Consider the following 24,196-nt stretch of genomic DNA (forward strand, 5'->3'; position numbering starts at 1 on the left):
GGGACTTTGTCTTATTTGCTGAAATGTCCCCAATACACCACACCACAAGCTCTCAAATATTTATTGTACATCAAGTGAGCTAACATTTGAGCCACTTGCCAGACCTGTTGTTAAATGTAACCATTAGACAGATATGTGTTAGTGTTGCTGGGGATTGAACCCAGAGCCTTGCATGTGCTAGACAAGCCCTCTGTCACTGAGCTACATCCCATCCCCTGCTCAACCATTAGAAATCATTAATGTCATCTAAAGTTTATAACAGAGGCACCATAGTAAAAATAATTTCGTGTATACATGATCAAAACTATGTAAAAGTATAGGTAAAGAAGATGAAAGAAGCAAAAAGTTATATCTTAGGTAACAGATTATTAGAATGTGGTTTTATAATAAAATTGGAAAGGTGTTAGTTCTAAATTTCATGTTTAAGCTAATCCAGTATAATTTGTAGTTTTTAATATTTGCAAGATAACCTATGTGTAGTCCTCACAAATACAAAGGCAAGAAAATTATCATTTTCATAAATTCTTCCCAAAATAAAGAGAGGAAGACATTTAACTAGCTACAGACTTCCCTGTCTTCCTTTGAGCATAATAAATCCTTGGACAACATCTGAAATTACATTTCTAAGAAAAGATAAACCCCAATAGAGCACTAAAGTTAGACCATCCTTGTGCTGCCAAGAAGTCACATTGTAAAACAGTCATAATCCCACCTCACAATAGAAGCAACACATTAACCAATGATATCAGAGCTTCCTGTAAGGTTGAATAATAATTGCCATACCTTGCTCATTATCAGAAACATGACCAAGAATAGCAATATTGCCTTACTTATCTTCAGGACAAGAAGCAGAAAGTTATCTACAGCTTTCTTCTACCTTAAAAAAATAATAATTACTGCATTTTCAATATATGTGTATATACATTTTTTACTTAATATTTTCTCATATCTTTAATCATTCTTTAAAAATATCAGTATTTATTGGCTTCCTAGGTTATTACCATATCTATGTAGTATAATTTAATCACTCATTTAACAAGTAGGTTTTTATATTTTTTCATCATTTTCAACACTCTTACATGTGTCTTCTCATTTGGAATTATACAGGTAAAAGGTAACAAGCTAACAAACACGAAAAATGTTCAAATTAATTTAAAAGACAAAGTTCTGAAAATTAAAGCAACCAACTGAAGGTTTTTTTGGTTGTTCTGTTAGTGCAGGGGATTGAACCCAGGGGTGCTGCACCACTGAGCCATATCCCCAGTCCTTTTTAACTTTTATTTTGAGATAGGGTCTCACTAAGTTGCTCTGACTGACCTTGAATTTGAAGTCCTCCTGCTTCAGCCTCCTGAGTAGCTGGGATTACAAGTATGCATCACCACATTTGGTTCAGGTAAGTTTTTAAAAAAGTTTTCAAATGACAGTACCCAGTGGTGACAAGGATGTAGTAAAGTGGATCTGTCTGTTCTTTAGTATTGGCAATAAAGGACAGCATCTTGAAAAGCAGTGTGGCAATTGCATAATCAAAACCATAAAACTATAAATTAGAAGGTGAAAGGAATGTAATTTCTTGAATTCAAAGAAACCTTAATGAAGTTTGGCAAACAAAGCTTTTGTGACTTAGTTGCAAGCTGTTGATAGCACTGATACACAGGTACTGGCTTTGGGGTGGGACAGATCTTGACATGAAAATCTGCTGAGTGACCACAGCCAAGTTACATTCAAAGCCTTAGTTTCCTTATCTGGTAAATATAGGGAATAATACTTCACTTAATTGTCATGAGGAAAAAGTTAAACAAACTTCTTGACACATAATAAAACCTCAAAAACTGGCCTCCCTGCACTTAGCCTGCAGCAGACAGCTGGGACGACACAGGGGGCTTCTTAAGTCACAATCCTGCTCGTGCGCCCAGCCCAGAGAGAATTCAAGATAAACCGGGTGGTATGTAGCTACGGCTAATCCAAGATTTGATTCCACATTTAGGTAGAGCTTCCATCTGGTCAGGGTGAAGATGCTGCAGGCGCCAGAAAGCGTCTACCACCGCTCAATGTATTCATAAATTAGAATCTAGTTAGGAAATATTGATGGTAGCATAAAACTTAAAAGCATGACATACTAGTCTGTTTTGTTCTTATATGGCAGATTACCTTTCAAATCATAGTAGTGTGGGGAGAAAGAATAGTTTTTGAGGTATGTTTGTTTGGCACAGTGAATTTTAATGTTAATTTTGATTTTAAGAGCACTACCAGGGCTTGCATTGTGCCTTGAGGACCACCAGAGGACACATGAACCAGGCTGAAGCCTCCTTGGGACCATCCAGGGATACCCACATCCCCCTCAGCAGGTACATCATCCAGGCCAGTGACCTCACAGAGGGGACCCAGAGAGATCCAGGTATGGTTTGAGCCGGAAGCTTGTGAATAGGCATATAGAGGCTACCACAGCAGTGGCTACTCAGCCTGAAGGTGCAGGCTGCTCTTGAGGCCCTTGCTGCCTAGAACCAACTACCTTAGTCATCAAGCACTTAAACCCATACCCTTACCAGTGGCTCTCAAACATCTTCCCTGTCCACCTTCTGCCCCATCCTCACCCAAAACAATTTGAGGCACCAACAATATATGCCTATCTATATTCTAAGCCAGGACAAGACTGGATCAAATCCTTTCTGTACCTAAGTGCAAGACATCTCTTGGGATATCATCAAAAGTGGGTAGTGCAATGTCTCCTCCCCCTTAGGGGAGACATTAAAATTCACTATGCCAAACCAACACACCTCAAAAACTGTTCTTTCTCCCCACACTCCTATGATTTGAAAGGTAATCAGCCATATAAGAACAAAACAGACTAGTATGTCATGCTTTTAAGTTTTATGCTACTATCAGTATTTCCTAACTAGATTCAGTTTTATGAATACATTGAGAGGTGGATGGTGAAAATAGATGATAGATGATGAATGGATGCATGGACAGATGCATGGATAAGCAAGCAAACAATGGCTCCATAGACATACAGTTGCTTCTTGTTTCCTGACATTTTAATCATAAAATGGGAAAAATCCCTATCCCTCCTTCCCTTCTCAACATTGAGTGGAATACTAAGAACAGAGCACAGTGTATAGACAAGCAGAAGCAGGCGCCAGTTGCTTATTGAAGAAAAACATGAAACTGGTAGAGTAATAGAGGTCACAGACCACCTAGTCTAGCAAATTTTTCTAACTTTTGATAAAAAGGTGGAAATTTTTTTCCAAGTATATTCTCACATAAAGTCCAAGCATTGTAAGTACAGGTGAAAGGCAGAGACATTTCCCTCAGGCTGGGTGGAAATGCTGAAACCTGCCTTCTGAGCCTCTCTTTCTTTTAAGATTCACAGAGCCCACTTAGAAAAACAGTGATCTCCTATCCGGGTGTAGTGGTGTACGCCTATAATCCCAGCGGCTCGGGAGGCTGAGGCAGGGGGACCACAAGGTCAAAGCTAGCCTCAGCAACTTGCTGAGGCCCTAAGCAACTTAGTGAGACCCTGTCTCAAAATAAAAAATAAAAAGGGCTGGGGATCTAAGTCAGTAACTAAGTACCCCTGGGTTCAATCCCTGGTACCAAAAGAAAAAGAAAACTGTTTATCTCATGATCTTGCATATAAAAAAACTAAAGCTAGAGAAATAATTTACTCATAATCAGAAGAAGTTATTGCCACATGAGAATTATAAAAAGAATGAACATTTAATACACATGGTTACCTATTATACAACTTGGATCAAACTATTCAAACCTCTCTAGCTTCAGTTTATTTATCTAAATGGGTTAAGTAATATCTCTGTCATGGTGGTGATGTAAGAATTACACAAGAAAATGGTCTCATCCAGACTCCTGACTATCATCTGCATATCAGTTACTGCCAAAAGTGTACCTCCAGCCTAAACCTTCTCCTTGAACCCGACCTACTTCACTGCCAAATAGGTACCTCCAGCTTCATATGTCCAAAACTGAACTCCTGATCTTATTCCTCAAACTTTCTCATCCCCGTCTCCTTGCCATCTTAGCACTGGCATCATCCATTCTTCCTTTATCTAGCCAAAACCTTGCAGTCAGCCATGACTCCTCTACTTCTCTCACTCCCTATACAAAACATTAGAAAAGCTCTGCCTTCAAAATCTATGCAGAATCCCCTTTCTTCCCTTCTCTATGGTTGTCATCCTGGTCCAAGTCATCATCTTCCATCCAGAATGCAGGCTATAGCTTCCTAATTGGACTCCCTCCTCCTCCTTGCCCCCTTTCACTGTGTTCTCACACAGGAACCAGACTGATCCTGCTCTAACCTAAGCCAGTGCATGTCATGCCTTTGCTCAGCACCTCCCAGCAGCTTCCTGTGTGAGCCCAAGTCCTCAGCATGGCCGACAGTCCTGTTACCTGCTGGCTCATCCCTCACTCTCCCCTCCACCAGCACTGCTGTGGCCAGCCCCCCTGGCCTCTTGCAGTTCCAGGAACACTTCTCAGATACTGCCATGGTTGCTCCCTCTTCTCTTGCAGTCTTTACACAAAGGTCACCATCTCAGTGAAACCTCTGTCTTCATTTTCTGAAACTTCATACACACCAGGCATGAACTTATTTCTTCTGTTCCTGCTGTATTTTTCTCCATATTAATACATAGAATTTGTTTACCTCATTTTCTTTTTTATCTACCCTCACCAACTAGAATTTTAGCCCCATTATGGCACAGATGTTTTCTATTTTGATCAATACTTTATCTCCAATGCCTGGAATAATGCCTAGCACATAATCTTTCAATAAATATTTGTTGAGTGAATCATGTATATAAAACTTAATAGCACAATCTGTGCCCAGTAAATACTGTCATTGTTTATAGACATTTTCAGCATTTTTCCCCTCTCTGAACAATTTCCTTTGCCATAAGCAATTTATGAAGAATTATTTGCTTAAGAGAGAGCTGATTTTTTAGGATTTATTTTAGGAAAACAATTTTAACATTCACTTTTGGAGCCTGAGTTTCTTAAATTGTTTTAATTTAGTAAGGTTTGGGAAACATAGAACAGAAAATGAAGAACTTGCCAAAATTAGCTTGAACTTTAAAAGGGTTGCCCTACCTATTAATAAAGCATAAATTTAATGTAAATAAATAGAAAGTAATGCAGACAAATATTAACTAGATTTTTATTTGTTTATTTGCTAATTTAAAACTTGAACTTGTTCTTTTAAAAATTAAATTTAACAATTAAGTTTCCTTAAGCATCACTGTAACAAAGTAAATTATTTTTTGAACAACCAATTTTAAAAAAAGTAAATTATCATGACTCTCACTTTGTTTATATTTCACTGTATCTATAAAGAGAACTACTGGCTCTAGAGGTCAGGTTCTATTGTGGAACTACTGTATAAACAAATTGCTTTCAGTTTACACTATTTTCTCAAAGAGAGATAAAGACAATGTTAAAATTTCAAAATCCAGAGTACATTTATGTGTCTGGTAAGTATTTTTTCTCATCTTTTGTGTTTATTTCTTTTTATTTATTTTTTAATTAATTTTTATTTATATGTGACATTGGAATGCATTACAATTCTTATTGCACATATAGAGCTATTTATTTATTCTTAATTTGTTCTAATTAGTTATACATGATAGCAGAATGCATTTTGATTCATTATACACAAATGGAGCACAACTTTTTATTTCTCTGGTTATACATGATGGTTTCTGGTAAGTAAAAATACACACTCTGAATATCTTAAACAAAGCCACTTAGATTACAAATAAGAAAGTCTTTAGCACAGATCAATTAGTTAATAATAGAAACTAAGATCTCAGGATACATGGAAGAATGTAGGGGAAAGGTATACAATTTTATAATTTCTCTTTCATTCATTCTGTTTTTAGCAGATCTTCATATGTGTGTAGATAAGTGTTCCTTTAAAATGAAATGTTATGGAGGCTATACTACCCCATGTAAGTTCCAAGGAAGAAGGAACAGCAAGGACATAAGGCTGAAAGAGGGGTGGACTGAGTAGATTCAAGGAACAACAAGAAGACCAGATTTCTGATCTTGTTTTCATAGTCTATAGCCATACCACATTATAATAAGAGATGGGAAAGATGTAGAGAAATTAGAAATCTTATGCATTGATGGTGAGCATGCAAAATGGTATTCACTTTGGAGAAGAGTTTGGCACTTTCCTTTAGTTACCTATGTGCTGGCTATGTGACTCAGGATATCACACTTCAATATTCACCCAAGAGAGAGGAAAACTTATATTCACACAAAGCCTGTCCACGAATATTTATAGTAGTTTGAATCATAATCACTCTAAACTGGAAAGCACAAATATCTTTCAATAGATAAACAATAAATACACTGTGATACATATATTTATACATAAATATAAGATGGAATACTACTCAGAAATAAAAAAGGAACAAACCTTGGATGATACATGGAGCGACATGCAAAACATGCAAGAATCTCAAATACGTTAAGCCAGGTGAAAAAAGCAAGACTCAAAAAACTATGTACTATATGATTTCACTTATATGACATTCCAGAAGAGGTAAAGTATAGGAACGGGAAACAGATCGGTGACTGCCGAAGAGTGGTAACTAACTACAAAAGGGTGTGAGAAAATCTGGTATATAATGTTTTATATCTTGATTGCAGTAGTTTTACATAATCGTATGTGTTCGTTTCTCAAAACTCATAGAATTATACATACACACGCATATGTGAAGGCACTGGGTAAAAAAGGCCAACTACCAGACTAGGAAAGAGACCCTCCGAGGAAACTGATCCTGCCAACACTTGACATGAGACTTCCAGCCTCCAGATTGTAAGGAAGGAAATTTCTGTTGTTCAGGCCACGTGGTCTGTACTACTTTATTATGGCAGCCCTAGGAGGCTAATGCACCAGCTATGCACATAGAAGGCAATCCCTTGGCCAGCTCTCAGCCCCAGCCTAGCACATTAACTACTTTTTTCTCGTAACACCCAGCTTCATGGCACCCAGTTAGCAAATGAACCCTTGATATCTGAGTCCCTACCCAGGCCCACCCACCAGTCTTGCTTCTCTTATACTATGGAATATTTGCCAGCCTTGCCTGTGTGCCCTGGAAGGGTGTTTCCTATTTACCAGTCTTGATCATGGTTTCCTGGCCAATGTCAGTCCTCTTGGTCCCTAAAAGGGTGTTTCCTACTCGTTCAGTAACTATAGATAAGCTCTGGGCTGGGTCAATTCCCCAAATTTGTTTACCATCCAGTGGGTACAACTACATCTCCAAGAAGTTTTGAATCCCAGCTTGAGGAGACCCTTCCTAGTATCTTTCTTCCTTGGGTTCTTTCATTAGCCCTACAATATTCTTAAGAGTTCCCTCTCCTTATAATCATTCCTTTATTAAAGTTAATTCTTTATATTAAATTCACTGTTCAAATTATGCTTGGACTCTCGTCTAGTACCAAGTCTGAACGATACAGAACTGGCATGGGAGAAACTCCAGGAGATACACTTACAAGATGGGATTTGTTGGTCATATCCTTTGATTTGAGCACAGTGCTAAGGTCCTTGCCAAGGGGAAATGGAATGCAAGGACAGCACAAACTATCACGTGCTTAATTATGATAGAGTGCCAACCCAATAAACGGTCTTAAGGGCCCAATTGGCTGTTATACTGTCAATGTTATTAAATGAGGACTATAAAGAAAGTAGAATGAGATTTTTCTGAGCACACTTGAGTACTTTTAGAAAAGAAATAACAAACTCAAATCTAACTTTCAGCTCAAGTCATTGTTGGAGAACCAGAGAACTTCCATGACAGTCTTCCAAACATCTGTTATTTCTTGTAACCAAAGGACTGATATTGCTGAAAATTAAACCTACAATTTAACAGTACAGGTTTCTGGATTACAGCAATATTGAATTTATAGTTTTGGAGCTTCCCTGTCCTGTGGACTAGCTGCTCTCTGTGGAAGACTAGCCTTTCTTTGCTTAAATACCTCTGATAATCTCATCAGAAGCATAGGCCTAGAAAGGGGTTACTCATTTTGAAAATCTACCACAGTCACCCTAATTGCCATCAGATCCATAACTAGTGCTACACTTTTAGATTACATATAGCCCCATAAATCAGGGATACATTCTAAAAATGTTAGGGAACGAAGAGCGGAATATAACACTAGATCAGGCCAAGTTCATTCACTGGGGTGTACTTACTAGACAGCTTCCCTATGGCCATATGGAAGGATGCCAAAGTCTTTGGGAGACAGGAATATTGGACTAGATTAATCACATGCGACCTGCACACTTCTCCTGAACCATGTTTCAGGAGAAGACCCAGAAGACAAGTCCCTTCACCAAGGCACTTTCAGTCTTGAAACTGTGGTTGTCACCTTTGTAAACTAGGTATGATTATAAAAGATGTCACCATTGAGAAGGGTTACCTGATTTGCATGGGGGTTACAGAATCCCAGAGCAGAGGAAGCAAAGTTACATTTTTTTAAATATTTATTTTTTTGTTGTAGTTGAACACAATACCTTTATTTTATTTATTTATTTTTATGTGGTACTTAAGATCAAACCCAGGGCCTTGCACGTGCTACATGAGCGCTCTACTGTGGAACCACAACCCCAGCCCCCAAAGTTGCAATATGTAACCACCAAGACTAGATGTGTGGGCACACCTGCAGTACAGGGTGGCAGGGTCATATTGTCAGTCTTTTCCCTTGGCAGTGGCTAATTGATCATGATGTCCCTGGGAACAAAGTAGTCAGGCAGTCTAGTATATTGTTTGAGCTATATTATGGAAAAACTCTTAGGACTGGTAGCCAAAAACCTGCTTGAATCATCATAATGAAAAGTCATAGCCTTTTCCCCAGTTTTCAGACCTAAGCGAATTTACAGACACAGAGGTCCTTGATTAAAGAATGTGTCTGGTGGCCTCCCTACCTAGAGCCACAAAGGGAGGATAACCCCAGAAAACATTCATTCTAGCCAAGTTGACTCATTATAAAGTTGTCACACCCAGGAAGGGGAAGAGCAGGAATGTGACTATAGGCAGTGTGAAGTCTCAACCTTCTTACCCCATCTTAACTATTACTATATTTTATCTCCTTAAGGGGACAAGGTGATACACTCCTCAACCATGGTCTGGCTGGCATTGACGAATACACAAGATGATCTAGATGCTAAACACTATTTGGTGTGTTTGGGGGATGGGAGGTGGAATGATTATGGCTTCTCTTTTTTTCCCTCTGAAAGAAGAGGTTCCTAGGATGCCACAGAACATGGTAGATGGTGCCTGGTGTCCTTCTGTTCGTGGAACTGCTATGTCAATGAGCCTTTCTAGTTTGGCGTGTAAGGCTCCCTTTCCTCCTAGCTAGGACAACCAAATCTCCTAGTTTGCCCAGGACTGAGGAGTTTCCTGGGACATAGGACTTTTTGTAATATCACTAGGAAAATTTCAGGCAAACCAGGACCCCCAGAATCTAACAATCTAGTCACTATCCCAGCAACTACATTGTCTAGAAGGATAAGGAAATAGTTTTCTCAGATTTAATTTTTACTATTTGAATCTATTTTAAACCTACTAAGGAGAGTTTTTACTTTAGGATACAATCAGTTATATTAATGTATATGTAATTTTTGTTGATAAATTATACTTTCAATTTTATATATCTTTTAGCCATTACTATCAGTTCCCATCAGATGATGATAGAATATTTATCATAAGCTCAATGGATGATGAATAGTTAATGTGACACAACCTCACAGCCAGAATTACATAAGGTCTGTCATACATTGTTTTCCCCCATTCTGGAGATAGAACCAGGGCCTTGTGTCCAACCACTTAGCTACATCCCCAGTCCCATTTTTTTTAATAAACAAGTTTAAAATATTTTCTCTGAATTTCAGAGCATTTTAAAACCAGCAAAAAAATCTATATTTATTAAGGGGAACAGATAATAGGCAGATAAATTTAAGGCAGGAAGATGGGGAACTCTAAAACTTTCAACAGCTGCCCACTGAACTTTTGTTCTTTAAAAAGAAATTATTTCAGTTCTCCTTTTCTAACCCATTTATTACTTCATGTAAAAGTTAATTTCATGTCTAAAAAGCAGACAACAGATAAAGGGCAAGAGAAAAGTAATGTTTCTGATCCTGGAATCACAGGCTCACTAATGTCAAGATTCAAAACAATGCCAGCAGCCATATGACCTTGCCCTGGCAGTTACCTAAAGGAAGGCAGCACATGCAATGTGCCCAGAGTGATCTTTAAAGTATAGAAGTATTTGCTAGTGGTTTAGTTATAACAGCAAAATTAAGTGGAGACGATTCAAAGTACCAGTCTATGGATCTGACGATACCCATAGAATGTTACTGAGTGCCAGGTGCTGTTCTAAGCACTTGGTATCTATCGACTCAATTTTCAGATGAGGAAACTAAAAGTGTTTGTCACTCTCAGTTTTATTGCCCTTTCATAAAGAACAATGCAAACAGATATAAAGGAATTTATAGGGACTCAGTAGTTCAGAATGATATTTTGAAGCAGGGTCAAGATAAAAAAGAACTTTCTCATTTATAATACAGACCCAGACACAGAAGTAGACATCCCTAAATAGCGTGGGATAAGAGCAGTGTAAGAATCTGAAACAGGATCCAGGCCATCTGGGAAACAGTCCTTAGGCCACAGAGGTTAACCTTGATTGCCAGTTCCTTAGTGAGGAGAAATGGAAATTGATGTCAGGACCTAGAATTGTAAGATACAGGATGGGTTCAGTCATTCTTCATTTCTTTTGTTTTCTTCACAAAATCCTAAATTATAGAAGCCCTTAAGAATATTTATATGGTGATAGCTGCATGTTACCAGGTGGCATGGACCCCCATCCAGTGCTGGTGCCACATCTTCTGCATTTCCAATGTATGTGCTCGTGTGTGTGTGTGTGTGTGTGTGTAAATGTTTTCAATGTTCTATCACTGGTACAATGTGATATGTGTGTGTTAATTTTAATCTAGAGATGGTAAATTAGCATTTAAAGTCCCCTAATTAGGAATATACTCTTCAGGGTGCAGCTGAAATGTTTTTCTTAAGTCTCTATGTTCCAGAGGACCTATTATAAGTGGTTCAACTACTGCTACCTCATTATTCTAGTTGTTAATATGCCTAAGAATGGTGGAAATAATTTTTAACTGGAAGACTATGTGGTGTTCAAGCTACATGGATTAATTAGAAATACTGTAGAGGCATTGTACCCTTATGTGTATAGAAGTATATGAGTGTATGAGCCCAGCAGCCTGTATATATCTTTCAGAGTGGTTTTCTTAGCTCAGGCTCTAACTTGAATATGAAGATTCTGTTACCTGGGCTGGGCATGTGGCTCAAAGATAAAACATTTGCCTAGCATATGTGAGGCCCTGAGTTCAATCCCTAGCATAGGGGAAGGGGTGGATTTTTCTTCCTGGGTACATAGCTATGAAACATTTCCAGGGTTGGGGTTATAGTTCATGGTAGAGCACTTGCCTAGAACATGTGAGGCACTGGGTTCCATCCTCAGCACCACATAAAAACAAATAAGTAAAATAAAGGTATTGTGTCAAAAAAAAGTAAAGAAAAGAAATTCCAACCCACCTAATAGAGAGTTGTGGTCATGTTAGTTTCATCTAAGACTATGTTAGTAATAGAATGTGTCCTTTGGCTGGAGGTATAACTCAGTGGTAGAATACTTGCCTAGCATGCGTGAAACCCTGGTTCAACCCCTAGTACTGCAAAAACAAAAAGAGTATATACCTATATTTATGGGCCCTGCATCTTAAAATCAGGAAAATGCGTTCTCTTTGCCTTCTCATCACCTGAATTACAAGAATCCTTAATGTGCGGACAGCAAAAGACCCAGGGTTTAGGGTGGAAAATCATGTCAGAAAGAACCTAGTCCTTGAGTATTTGAAGCATAGTTACCTGCCAACTTGAGATATTAACTTTGGACTTTTACTTTAAACCAATGTAGTATTGTTGGGTCTCTTTGTTACAGCAGATTTGACTTATCTTGATTGATCCAGTATTTAATGGATTGAGCTGGGCTTGTAAGAGTAGGATGCCTGCTTGCTAATAAGGACAGGCACAGCAGAATTCAGGCTGAGGCCATATACCAGAGTAACATGCCAACTTTTAGCAAATGTTGGGGCAACAACATAAAGCCCTTACCTACCTTTAGCTTTTGGAGGCCTTCAACATCATTCAGAAAGAACCTAACAATTGTTCTTACGTCCAGGTTGTATTACCCAAGTGTGGTGAGGCAAACAGAAGAGGAGGCTCTGGCCATTGAGAGGATGGTTTGTAATTTACTGTTTCCAAGAGGAGCAGACACATGGCACCATGCAGAGCCATAGGAGGAAGCAGCCTGGTCAGGCAGGACTCAGGTGAGTGCCCAGATTTTCTCCCTCCCAGATGCCACCTTTGCTAGAGTAGGAGGAAGAATAGGAAAATGCCTGAAAGATTGAACATTTACCCAAAAGAGATTGGCTTAGCCCGAAAGAAGTCTCTCAACCCTTTTAGTGAACTGAGCTGGGATATTTCCCACCTTGAGATTAAACTCAGGGCCTCATGCATTCTGAGTACAAAATCTACTCCTGACCTATACACCCGCCCCAGCATTTTTTAAAATTAGTAAGTTCATATTGACATTTTAAAGTCAAATTTAAATCCAAAGAATTTTTTTCTTGACTGATTTTATTTAATGTTTATATTTGTTTTTCTCTTATATTAATTTTTTTCCTAAAAACATTAATATATTTATTTTCTTTATTTTATATAAGTAACAATATTATTTCATAATGTCCATAAAATAAGTCCAAAATTATAATATCATTATTACTAATAACACACATATACAGCAAAAGATATATAAGATTTTTTGTAGTTCTTTTAATCCTAAGACTATATTCCACTAAGTATATAGACAATTAGAATATTATATTAAAAAGTTGCTTGAAATAATACTATGTTCTCATTAGATACAACAAATACAGCTAGGGTTCACGTATTTGTTGTATTTAATGTTAGGGTTCTATCTTTATCTCTTTTTATTTAATTGTATTTATAGAATATGTAAAACATTTACACAGTTCAAAAATCACAACTATACAAAAAGATATACTTTGAGCCATCTCCCTCCCATTCCCCTTCTCTCATCCCCATAAGCCATAAGTAACCATTTTTATTAGTTTGTGGTTTATCCTTTCTTCATTTATTTTTGCAAAGGGGTGTGTGTGTGTGTGTGTGTGTGTGTGTATTACATAATTTCCCCTTCTTTCTTACAGATGATATAGCATACTAGACACACTCTTCTGAACTTGCTTTTTTCACTTAACTGTGTAATCTGGAAAGCATTCTGTATTATTTTCCATTCTATTTCACAGCTGCAAAGCCCCTTGCAGTCAGTATGTTGAATAGGGCTGCAGTCATCTGAAGGCTTTCCTGGGCCTGTTGACCTGCAGGGAATCTGGGATGATGATTTATTCCAATACTCAGCTCACTAGCGCTGGCTGTTGAGAGCAGCATCTCCCCATGGGCATTTCCATAGGCTGCTGGAGTGCCCTTACAACAGGGCAACTCAATCACCCCAGAGAACACATTCAGGACAGCAAGATGGAAGAAGCAATGACTGAGCTTGGTCACTCACTATCCCTTTAATTTTTATTTTTGTTGTTGTTGTTATCTTGTTTCGTTTGTATTACTGGGGATAAAACTCAGGGTGCATGCTAGGCAGGTGTTACCCTGCTGAGCTACATCTCCAGCTCTTTTTAAAAATTTTTACTTTGAAACAGGGTCTCGCTAAGTTGCTCAGGCTGGCCTTGAACTTGAGATCCTCCTGTCTTATTCTCCCAAATAGCTGGGATCACAGGCAAGCACCACCTTAGCCAACTTCACTATCCAGTTTAGAACATTCTATAAGGGGGCTGGGGTGGTGGCTCAGTAGTAGAGTGCTCACCTATCATGCATGAGGCACTGGGTTCAATCCTCGGCACCACATAAAAACAAACTAATGTATCCACCTAAAACTAACGCCAGTCACCAAATTTGACTTGCATTTAAAGGGAGATGAACTAGGCTTACTTTTGAAGAGAAGAATATCAGAATATTTGTAGACATATCTTCAAACCACCTTTAGAAAACATCCTGTGCAGGGCACTGCTTCCCTTGTATGGATGTAAAACTCTTCATTGTAATTATCAATCATTTGTGCCCGGCTCTGGAATCTACGTAATCTTATAATGTAAAAAGATGGGGGTGGGGCAGAGAGAGAGAGAGAGAGAGATGGACTGTATATTTGTATCACTCCAAAATTGATATGTTAAAATACCTTATATAATCAGAGATATGATAAATTATGATATAATGGTATATTAAGAATTGTAATGCAAAAATAAATAAATATTACAAAAAAAAGAAATCCTAATCCTCAATATTATGGTAGACCAAAGTGGGAGGTGATGAGGTCATCAGAGTAGAGCCCTCATGAATGGGATTAGTGTGCTTAGCAAAGGGACCCCCAGCCATGTGCAGTGGCATATGCCTGTAATCCCAGTTACACAGGAGACTGAGGCAGGAGGATGTCAAGTTTGAGGCCAACTCAGCAATTTAGTAAGAACCTGTCTTAAAATTAAAATGTAAATATTTAAAATTTAAAAATATATATTTAATACATATAAATATATATATACCTTTAATATAAATTATATATTAAGTATATGTATTTTAATTTATTAAAAGTATATATATTTATATATGTGTGTGTGAGTATATATATGTGTGTGTGTGTGTGTGTGTGTGTGTGTGTGTGTGTGTGTAGCTCAGCATGCAGGAAATCAAGGATGTTTCAGTGAATAAACATGTGTTGATTAGCAGCTTCATCTTGCTAGACTCCTTGACTACAAAGTGCCTTAAAGCCTGGAATTCTGGTCTATTTTTCTCAGTTGCCAAATCTGAGCCAGGGTTGGCTCAGGCATATTTAATACATATTTCCTGAACAAATGACTGCCTGACATAAGTCATCTTTATATTTCCTCTAACTTCTGAACTTCTATACATAGGCAAGTAACTAATGTCTGAGAATTCAATTGCTTTATGTCTTTTGATATTTATGAATACACTCCTGAATTTTGTTTCTTCTTTGATTAAGATTATATCATATCACTGATTCTGTGGTTTAGCCAAATGACCACCCCAATTTCTATGAGTATGTAGGGGTATGTAGTGACAATGGATTCAGACTTCCCAGAAATGTGTTAAGGTTACCCACCCAGGTGGAGTTTCTAGAACCTAGTCCAATAAAAATATGAAACCAAGCCTGGCACCATGGCACACATCTGTAATCATAGAGACTAGGGAGGCTGAGGCAGAAGGACCTCAAGTTCAAGGCAAGTCTCAGCAACTTAGCAAGATCCTGTCTCAAACTGAAAATGGCTAGGGATGTAGCTCAGTGGTAGAGTGCTCACCTAGTATGTGCACAGACCTCGGTTCAATCTCCATTACCACCATGAGAAAAACAAGTAACCATCAACCATCAGAACTGTCAACGGAAGTTAGAAGGAGGAAGAAATGGGAGTTGTTGCTTAATAGGTATAGCCTTTCAGTTTTGTAAGATAGGAAAGGTCTGGAGATCGGTGACACAATAAAATGTTAAAAATACTTGACGCTACTGAACTGCCTTAAAATGTTCAAGAAGTAGATTTTATGTTATGATCACAATTTAAAAAAAATATAATCTTGAAAGTCTCTACCATACACTGAAGAAAGAGAGTGAAGACACCATGGGATAAAAATACTGCACTTTAATCCGGGAATGGTGACACACACCTGTAATCCCAGCAATTTGGGAAGCTAAGACAGGAGGATCATAAATTCGAGGCTGGCCTGAACAACTTCATGAGACTCTGTCTCAAAATAAAAATAAAAAGGGAAAAAAGGTCTGGGAGGTAGCTTAGTGGTAGAACACCCCTGTACCACCAAAAAAAAAAAAAAAAAATACACAACAGTACTACCAATAAATAAAATCCCGCGTTTTATTTTTAACAGGTTGTATAGAAGGTTTCGAGGGTTTTTTTGTTTGTTTTTGTTTTTGTTTTTAAATCACATACAGAATTATTACAAATGTAAGCACAGATCTGTGGGATCAAATGGGAACAAAATATCTTCCAAATACTCCATATAGCAAAGTTGAAAACTGAGCTTAGAAAATGAATGCCTGTACTATAAAATAGTGCATGAAAATTACCAAATGTTAGCACAAAGTACACAGACCTCGATTAAATCTGACTTTTTCTCTGGGGGCAGGTCAAACTAATTGAACTGAGATTCATTGCAGTGCTTGGGCTTCAAACAAAGGCAGAGCAGTCATAAACTTTAGCTGGGGCTCCAAGACTCCATTCAGGTTTCTCTGCTAGATTTGCAGCCTTTTGTACTCTCCTTCTCAGAGCAAGGTGACTCAGGGTTCAACCCCAAGAGAGATAGGATGGGTTTCAAGATATTTATCTTCTGTAGAAACCCAGAGACTATTTTCATTCAACAGCTTTGCCACTTGTGGATATTTAAGCCATTGTTTTAGGCAGCCACCTTCTAGATGCAGTTAATCTGGGGTGCTTTCAAAATTTCTCATTCACTTCACTTCTCCAAGCATTTGACATTGCTGACCTTTTTTGAAAAGGGTTCCAAGGCTTCCTCACCCACTGTGGTTTTGTTTTCCTTCCTGGGAGTCTAACTCAGCCCTTGCTGTGCCTGTGCTCACTTCTGGGTTCACTCAGTGAGCACCAAGGCAGGCATGGAGAGCGGGCCAAGTGTGGATCAAATCGCCACTGTAGCAAGTAGAAACTTGCAGGGACAGCAGCACACCCAAGAGGCATGGGTCCATGGGCAGGTCAGGGAAGGCTGCTGGGTGAGATCTGAAGGATGAGTAGGCGTCCCTTGATGTGGTGAAGAGGCCAGGCCATGATCCCCATGTTCAATCCTCAGGCACCTCCAGTTCAGCACCGGGATCCTTACTTTGCATAGTGTTTGCTGATTTACAAACCTCCTACAAACGCATCATGTCATGTGGGGGAGGACAGGCATTATTAGCCCTTCAGAAAATTTGAGGACACAAGGTTCAGACCCATTGTGTAGTATACCCAAAGATACATGGTCAGTAAAGAAGGACACTAGATGGGCCTACGTTTCCAGCCCCAAACCCTGGGAGTATCATTCTCTTTCCACTAGTGACTCGTCCATTCCCTGTGATGACTTCAACTTTCACCTCAAAAGAAAGCCCTCAGATCTACCCCTCTGGACTTAACATCTCCTCTTCAGCCATGCATTTCTTATTAGCTGCCAGATATTTCTACTGGCAGCTGAAGAAAATATCTGAAACTATTAGTCTTTACGAAAATCCATTTGCTCTTAAGTTTTCTGCTCACAGTTTCGGAGGTTTCAGTTCATGTCATCTGGTTCTATTGCTCTGGGCCTGGGATGAAGCCAAATATCCTGGCAAAATAATGTGGCAGAGGAAAGCCACTCAGTTCGAGGCAGCCAGGGTGGGGGATGGGGGGGATGGGGGGAGGCCAGATATAGTGGCCAAGGGCATTCCTCCACTGACTACTTCCTCCCACCACGCCCCACCTGCCACCTCCTCCCGGCAGTTCATTTGAATTATTAATTCATCAAATGGATTAAGCCACTGATAAGATTCAGTTCTCATGATCCAATCACTTCCCAAAAGCCCTACTCCTGGACACTGCTACATTTGGGACCAAATCTTCAACATAGGAGTCTTTGGAAACAGTCGGATCCAAACTATAAACCATAACATTCTGCGTCAATGTTTCATTACACCTTTGGGCAACAAACTGTTGCTACCGCTATGCCTAAGATACATCTAACCTTCAAGGAGTTAACAGCCAAAAAAGAAGATGAGACGTATCTACAAACATCTTCAGATTGGGATATAAAGCTGAAAGCACTATGCTGTTACATAAATAAGTATTAAATATGTCACGTGTGTGAGGTATTTGCCTAGGCATTGGAATAAAAAAAGACACACTTTTGGTGCATAAAGAAGATAGCAGAGGACCTCAGTATTAGCTCCATGAAGGCAGGGATATTGGTTTGGTTCCCTGCTGTATCCCTAATCTTTGGAATAGAACTGATTCCTGAGAATGGAAATTTTGAGTCAACAGCTATGATTTTATTTTTTAGAGAAATTTATTACACAAAAATGTACAGATGGACTTGGTGGTGCACCCGTGTAATTCCAGTGATTTTAGGGTTAGGGTTAGGCTGGAGGATTGCAAGTTTGAAGTCAGTCTGGGCAATCTAGACAAAATAAAAAATAAAAAGGTCTAGGGATGTAGCTCAGTGGTAAAGTGCTACTGGATTCAATCCTCAGCAAAAAAAAAAAAAAAAAAAATTAACAAAAATGTGCATAGCATTTCTTATGTGACAGACACTGCTTTAAGCATTTCATAAATATTAACTTATTTATTAGTGCCTCGTTGCCTTTTCCAAAGACTCTGACACATCATGTTTTCACCAATAGGCATGACAACACTTTTCTTATATCCCACCCTCTAGCAAGTGACTACATGACTTAAATTTTTACTTATTGTTATTTTAGCTTACATCTCCTTGACTCTACATGAACTTAAGTGTCTTTTTACATGTTTGTGGCTCTTAGGATTTGTTCTTCTCTTTAGTGTCAATTCATGTCCATTGCACATTTTCTGAAGGATTTGATCATTTTTTTAATCAATTTGTAAGAGTTTCTTGTATATTAAAAATTAACATTTTTCTATCATATACTTTATTAATATTTTTAATCTATTCTTGACTTTGTTTATGATAGGCTTTATCTTATATTTTAAGATTTTGTATACAAATTTGTCTATCATTACTTTTACAGCATTTAAGTTTCCATTGTCAATCTACTTGCCTAGATTTTAAAATCTAAGTCTTTAATTCATCTATAGTTTATTTTCATATATGGAATATGATAGTGTCATTTTAATTTTTTTCCAGAAAGAAGTCAACTCTTTATTAAATGGGACCCATCTCTTTCCCCCTGAAATAAGCTACTGCATTTGTACTATATAACTGTCCCTTTGGAACCTAACTCTGTGTCTATACCACACTGATTTGTTTACTGCAGCTTTAGTTTCTGACTATCTGGTAGGAAAAACCTCCTCTTTTTCTTTTTCATATTTTTATTAACTAATGTTGAGCATTTAGCTTTCCTAATAATGTTTAATCATTCTATCCAGTTCCAAGAAAAAAAAAACACTTATTTTCATTGTAATGAAAACTGCTTGATCTCAATCTTAGGAGGATTATTATTATTATATTATTATTATTGTTATATAATATCTCAAACATGGAGGCCTCTTGGCTATTCAGATCTTCTATCACCTAACAAGGTAGAATCAGTTCCCTATATTTTGTTAGTTTCTTGTTAAACCTCTACCTCAGCAATTTACAGTTTTTATGAATATTACATATGGAACAGTATAGTCCCATTTTTATTTTTACTTGATTCCTATTAAAATAGAAAAGCTATTGTTTCCTGCATAGTTATCTAGCTTCCATTTATATTCTCTCTCTCTCTCTCTCTCTCTCTCTCTCACACACACACACACACACACACACACACACACACACACACACCGTACTAGGGATTAAACTCAGCAGCACTCTATCATTGAGCTACATCTCCAGCCATTTTTCCTTTTTATTTTGAGACAAGATCTCTTCTAAATTGACCAGGTTGGCCTCAGGTTTGTGATCCTCCTCCCTCAGCCTCCCATGTCCTGGGGATTAGATTGTACTGACTTTTCTCATTCTTATAAATGTCTTATTGCTTTTCCTTCTGAATTATCTTGGGTTTTCTTAAATGTATATTCCTATCAAAATACATGTTTTTGTTTATTTTCTAATGTTTATGCTCATTATTTCAGCTTTATGTCTTGTTTCATTTGCTAAAAAAATGTTAAATTATAACAGTAGTACAGGAATCAGTCTGATTTTTTACTAAAATTAAAAGGCTTTTACTGTTTCCCTACTTAAGATAATACTTGTGGGCTGGGGTTGTATCTCAGTGGTAGAGCACTTGCCTCCCATGGGTGAGGCACTGTGTTTGATCCTCAGCACCATATTAAAAATAAATAAATAAAGATATTGTGTCTAAAAATCTACAACTAAAGCAATTTTTTAAAAAAGAGAATACTTGTATTGGTTTTGGTAAATAGTCTTTTCTTCTTCTGTCCCTAATTTTATTAAATTAAAAAAATACATCACAGCAGTAATTAAATATGTACAAAGATTTCACTTGCCTTGATCAGTTCTAGTATGTAGCCTTTTGTCTGTCTAAATATTTCCTTCTATACTTGGAATTTTTTAAAATGGCTGCTGAATTTTAGCAGTTATCATTTGAATACCTAATGAGATTTTCCTCTTCCTTAGGTTGGTGATGTAATGGATTGCGATCACCTTAGTGGAATTTAGATACTGAATCATTCTTGTCGTTGTGAAATAAATCTTGCTTGTTCTTTGTCTTTTGTCCTTTTGATATAATAAAGATTTTTATAAATTAATATTGTATTTTTCATTTTGACCACTAAATTGTGAGATTCTTCTATATAGTATTAATTAGTAATTATTAATCTGTGCTTTTTGCTTCTTGGGTTTTGTATTAAAATTTTTTTATTGGTTGTTCAAAACATTACATAGCACTTGACATATCATATTTCATACTTTAGATTCAAGTGGGTTATGAACTCCCATTTTTACCCCATATACAGACCGCAGAATCACATCGGTTACATATCCACGTTTTGGCTTTTAAACATGAATCTAAAGGGTTGGTTTTTTTTTTTTTTTTTTTTTTTTTAGAGAGAGAGAGAGAGAGAGAGAGGGAGGGAGAATCCTCCAATATTTATTTTTCAGTTTTGGGCCATGTGTTTTTGTTTTTAACTTTTTTAGTGAGCAGCCAACTTTGGTAAATGACTTAAAATTTAGTTTGGTAATGGGAAAGTGAAAGGTTTCTGTCAAAATGTCATAATTTATAAGGGGGTCCATGAAAGAGGTCTAAGATAATGCTGGTCCTTAGACATAAAACTAGTGGTTAAAAACTTACAGAATGTTGAATTTGAGGAGTGCCTGTAATGAGTAACTTGAACAAGTCCCATTCAATATTTTATAAGAAGACAACAAAACCATTTCATTGACTCCTCTAGTCAATATAAATGGGTCTCAAAACTTAAATAAAAATGTGATTTCCTTGTGGTTATGAAATTCTTAAATGTGGATAAGTTGAATTCAGGAAGAAGGCATCAGCTTATGAATACTTGATTATGAAATAGTTCTTTTTTCTAAAAGCCTCCAGGTGTGTCCTTCCAAAACAAGGCCCATGGGCTAAACGGGACAACTATTAAGTGCACGTACATTTGTCTCTGTCTTCACTTCTGGAAGGAAAATCCAGGTGAGTTTCCATGCAGCATTAAGGACTAGTTTAATAGGATGATGGCTACGCCCTCAGGCCTGCCTTGTCCTCTGGCCTCCTCTGAACTTTGCCACTGCAGTCACCAGCTCTCAGGGGTGATCTTAGGATTGGATTTCCCAGGAAGCAAATTAAGCTCATCCTTAGAGTGCCAATAAAGCTGGGGCAAAGTCAAATAGAATATAGGGAAACAGTTTAGTTTATTTGTTCTCAAATATCATCCTCAGGAGAAAGAATTAAATTTTATTGGACTTCTTTAAAATTATTTACACAAGGAGGGGCATGAGTGGGTAGCTGGCCATACAGTTTTCAACACGTTCCAGGGCTCTAAAGGTGTCTGTCTGGTACTGGTCATCTTTTAAGGTCAGCTAGTTTCAGGTCTCTAGTTTTTACTGAGCGTGAGGCCATTCATCTTTTTCTCCTACCATAATGTCGTAGTGCTCGAAGCAGAGTAGATACTCAATCTGTGTTTTTAAACAATCAGGGGAATATACAAATGTATGAAAACAGAACTGTAAGTCTCACATCCACAATTTTGGTATCTAAAGACTGAACACCCGGACATCAGAAATACCACCCCACCCTTTCTCCATCCTGCCCCCAAGCCTTTAACCAACCATCTGAAGAGTTGTCATTTGCCCAAATGGCCTAGAAGAGGGAGAAAACACAGCTTCTCTTTTGTCCTTTCTTTAAATCATCCAAGAGAGAAGGGACAATCATTCCCTCTGCTGTAAAAACACGGAGAGCCACTTCAGTTATATTGCCACAAAAAGAAAGCAACAACTCAGGAAAATAACAATTTCAAAAATTGTTTTGACATTTAGAGTTACCTTCTGACAATCAAATAATGATGAACCTCAACATGACTGCAATAGACATTGTGTCTCCACCCTAAGCAAAACCAGAAAATCTTGAACCCAATTACAAAAGAAGAAATAAAACTTTTAGAAGAAATTTGGAACATTCTGTTTAGACCCATCAGTTTTACTGGTGATACAATGATCTCTTCTTTACTGATTAAGAAAAACATTATGAATCATAGGAAAAAAATAAATGATCTTCTAGTAGTAATGTTCTTTCTTTCTTTATTTCTTTCTTTTTTGTCATGCTGGGGATGGAATCTAGGGCTTCACTCATGCTAGGCAAGTGCTCTGACACTGGGTTACACCCTCAGCTCTTAGTAGCAAAAGAAAAAAAGTATGATACTACAAGCTCTTAGGAATCACTACCACCAAATTTAATTTAAAAGACAATTTCATATTGCAGATGTAGGTTCTTAAGAGTAACCTATGCAAATAGTTAACTTTTACCACTCATTTCCTCCTGGCTTGTCTTAGTTGTATAGTAAGATTTTACAGACTTTACATTTTTTGTTTTGGTTTAGATTTTGATTTGGGTTTGGTGCTACAGATTGAATCCAGGGCTTCAAGTATGCTAAGTACAGACTCTACCACTGAGCTACACCTCCAGCAAGAATTTTTTTTTCCTTTCTGTTGAAAGAAGATAGAGAGAAAGACAACAGGGTTGCAACACTGAAAGATATTCTGTGTTGCAAAAATACCTACCACCCCTGGGCTAACTACAGTGGACCACAGCCTATGACAATCAGAAGCTTAGCAGAACACAGAACACTGTTCTTGCAAGGAGATTGGGGGTGGAGGAATGAGGAAGAGTGGAGAAAAAACATCTTGCCTTTCTTCACTGACTTGGGGGAGGGGTGCCAATGTTTTTATATTTAAGAAAGTAGACTCAGCATTCAATCTCATTGCATTTATTTTTTGGTGACATTTTCCAGATAACATTCTTCACTAGGACAGATTGGAAAACTCACATTGGATGAAGGTCCAAGGCTTGTTTATTTTTTTTCAGATTCTTAAAATTTCATTACTCCCTAATAAAGTACTCTAATGGTAGACTGCTTGCCTAGCATATGCTGGGCCTTGGGTTTGATTCCCAGCACTGCAAAACATAAAATTAAAAAGCAGCATATGATTTCCATGTGGGCTAGTGAGGCCTAAACTAGCCCAGCTTGAGGTTCATTAAAAATAATAACAGTTTTAAAAAAGCTTCTGGAAACTTGTTTAGAAATAAGAATTGGGCAGCCAGCCTTAAATCTCAAAAAATTTTGAGACATTCAATATTCCTTCTTGCCACTGCAGGATAGAAATGTGTGATGCATTTCCTTACTCATCCTAAGGGTCACAGCTGACACTCAGCTCTAACAAAAGACAGGCCACACAAGAAAAGCATAATGAATTTGTTTAATAAAGCCTTATGCAGGATGGGGGCTTCAGAAATGAAGACCTAAAGATCCTGGGAACACTGTTTTTATGCTTAGGGTTGAAGAAGAATGAGGGCTGTGTGGAAATGTGATGGGACAAAGGACATGACCGAATGGAAATGGACAGAGGGGGAAATGAGGCAAGGCTCATCTGTCCAGATTCTTCCTGGGCTCTGTGCAGCATTCCTTCCTGCTGGATATATAGGACAGGACAGGACCCCCTCTGGAATGAGTCTTTAGGAGAGAAGGCAGAAGGGAGAGAGTGACTTTCCTAGGTTTTATGGCTTGCTCTGGAGCAGAGAGGTTTAGTTTTAATGACTTGCCATGGGAAAGAGAAATTCTGGTTTCTATCAATTGCTTCAGGGAAGAAGGAGGGCAGAGATAGGAAGGCAAGACAAAGTCAGA

At 37.8% G+C, this 24,196-nt stretch overlaps 1 long non-coding RNA gene across 1 annotated transcript; it reads left to right on the forward strand.

Moving 5' to 3' along the window:
* Positions 1-12,192: 12,192 nt before the first annotated feature.
* LOC144257127 (uncharacterized) lies at positions 12,193-22,393 on the forward strand. Its single transcript, XR_013344386.1, has 3 exons — positions 12,193-12,409; positions 21,390-21,492; positions 22,335-22,393. It is a non-coding gene; the product is annotated as an uncharacterized LOC144257127 (long non-coding RNA).
* Positions 22,394-24,196: the final 1,803 nt, after the last annotated feature.

The sequence above is a fragment of the Urocitellus parryii genome, chromosome 10 (assembly GCF_045843805.1).
Source record: "Urocitellus parryii isolate mUroPar1 chromosome 10, mUroPar1.hap1, whole genome shotgun sequence".
NCBI classification, from domain to species: domain Eukaryota; kingdom Metazoa; phylum Chordata; class Mammalia; order Rodentia; family Sciuridae; genus Urocitellus; species Urocitellus parryii.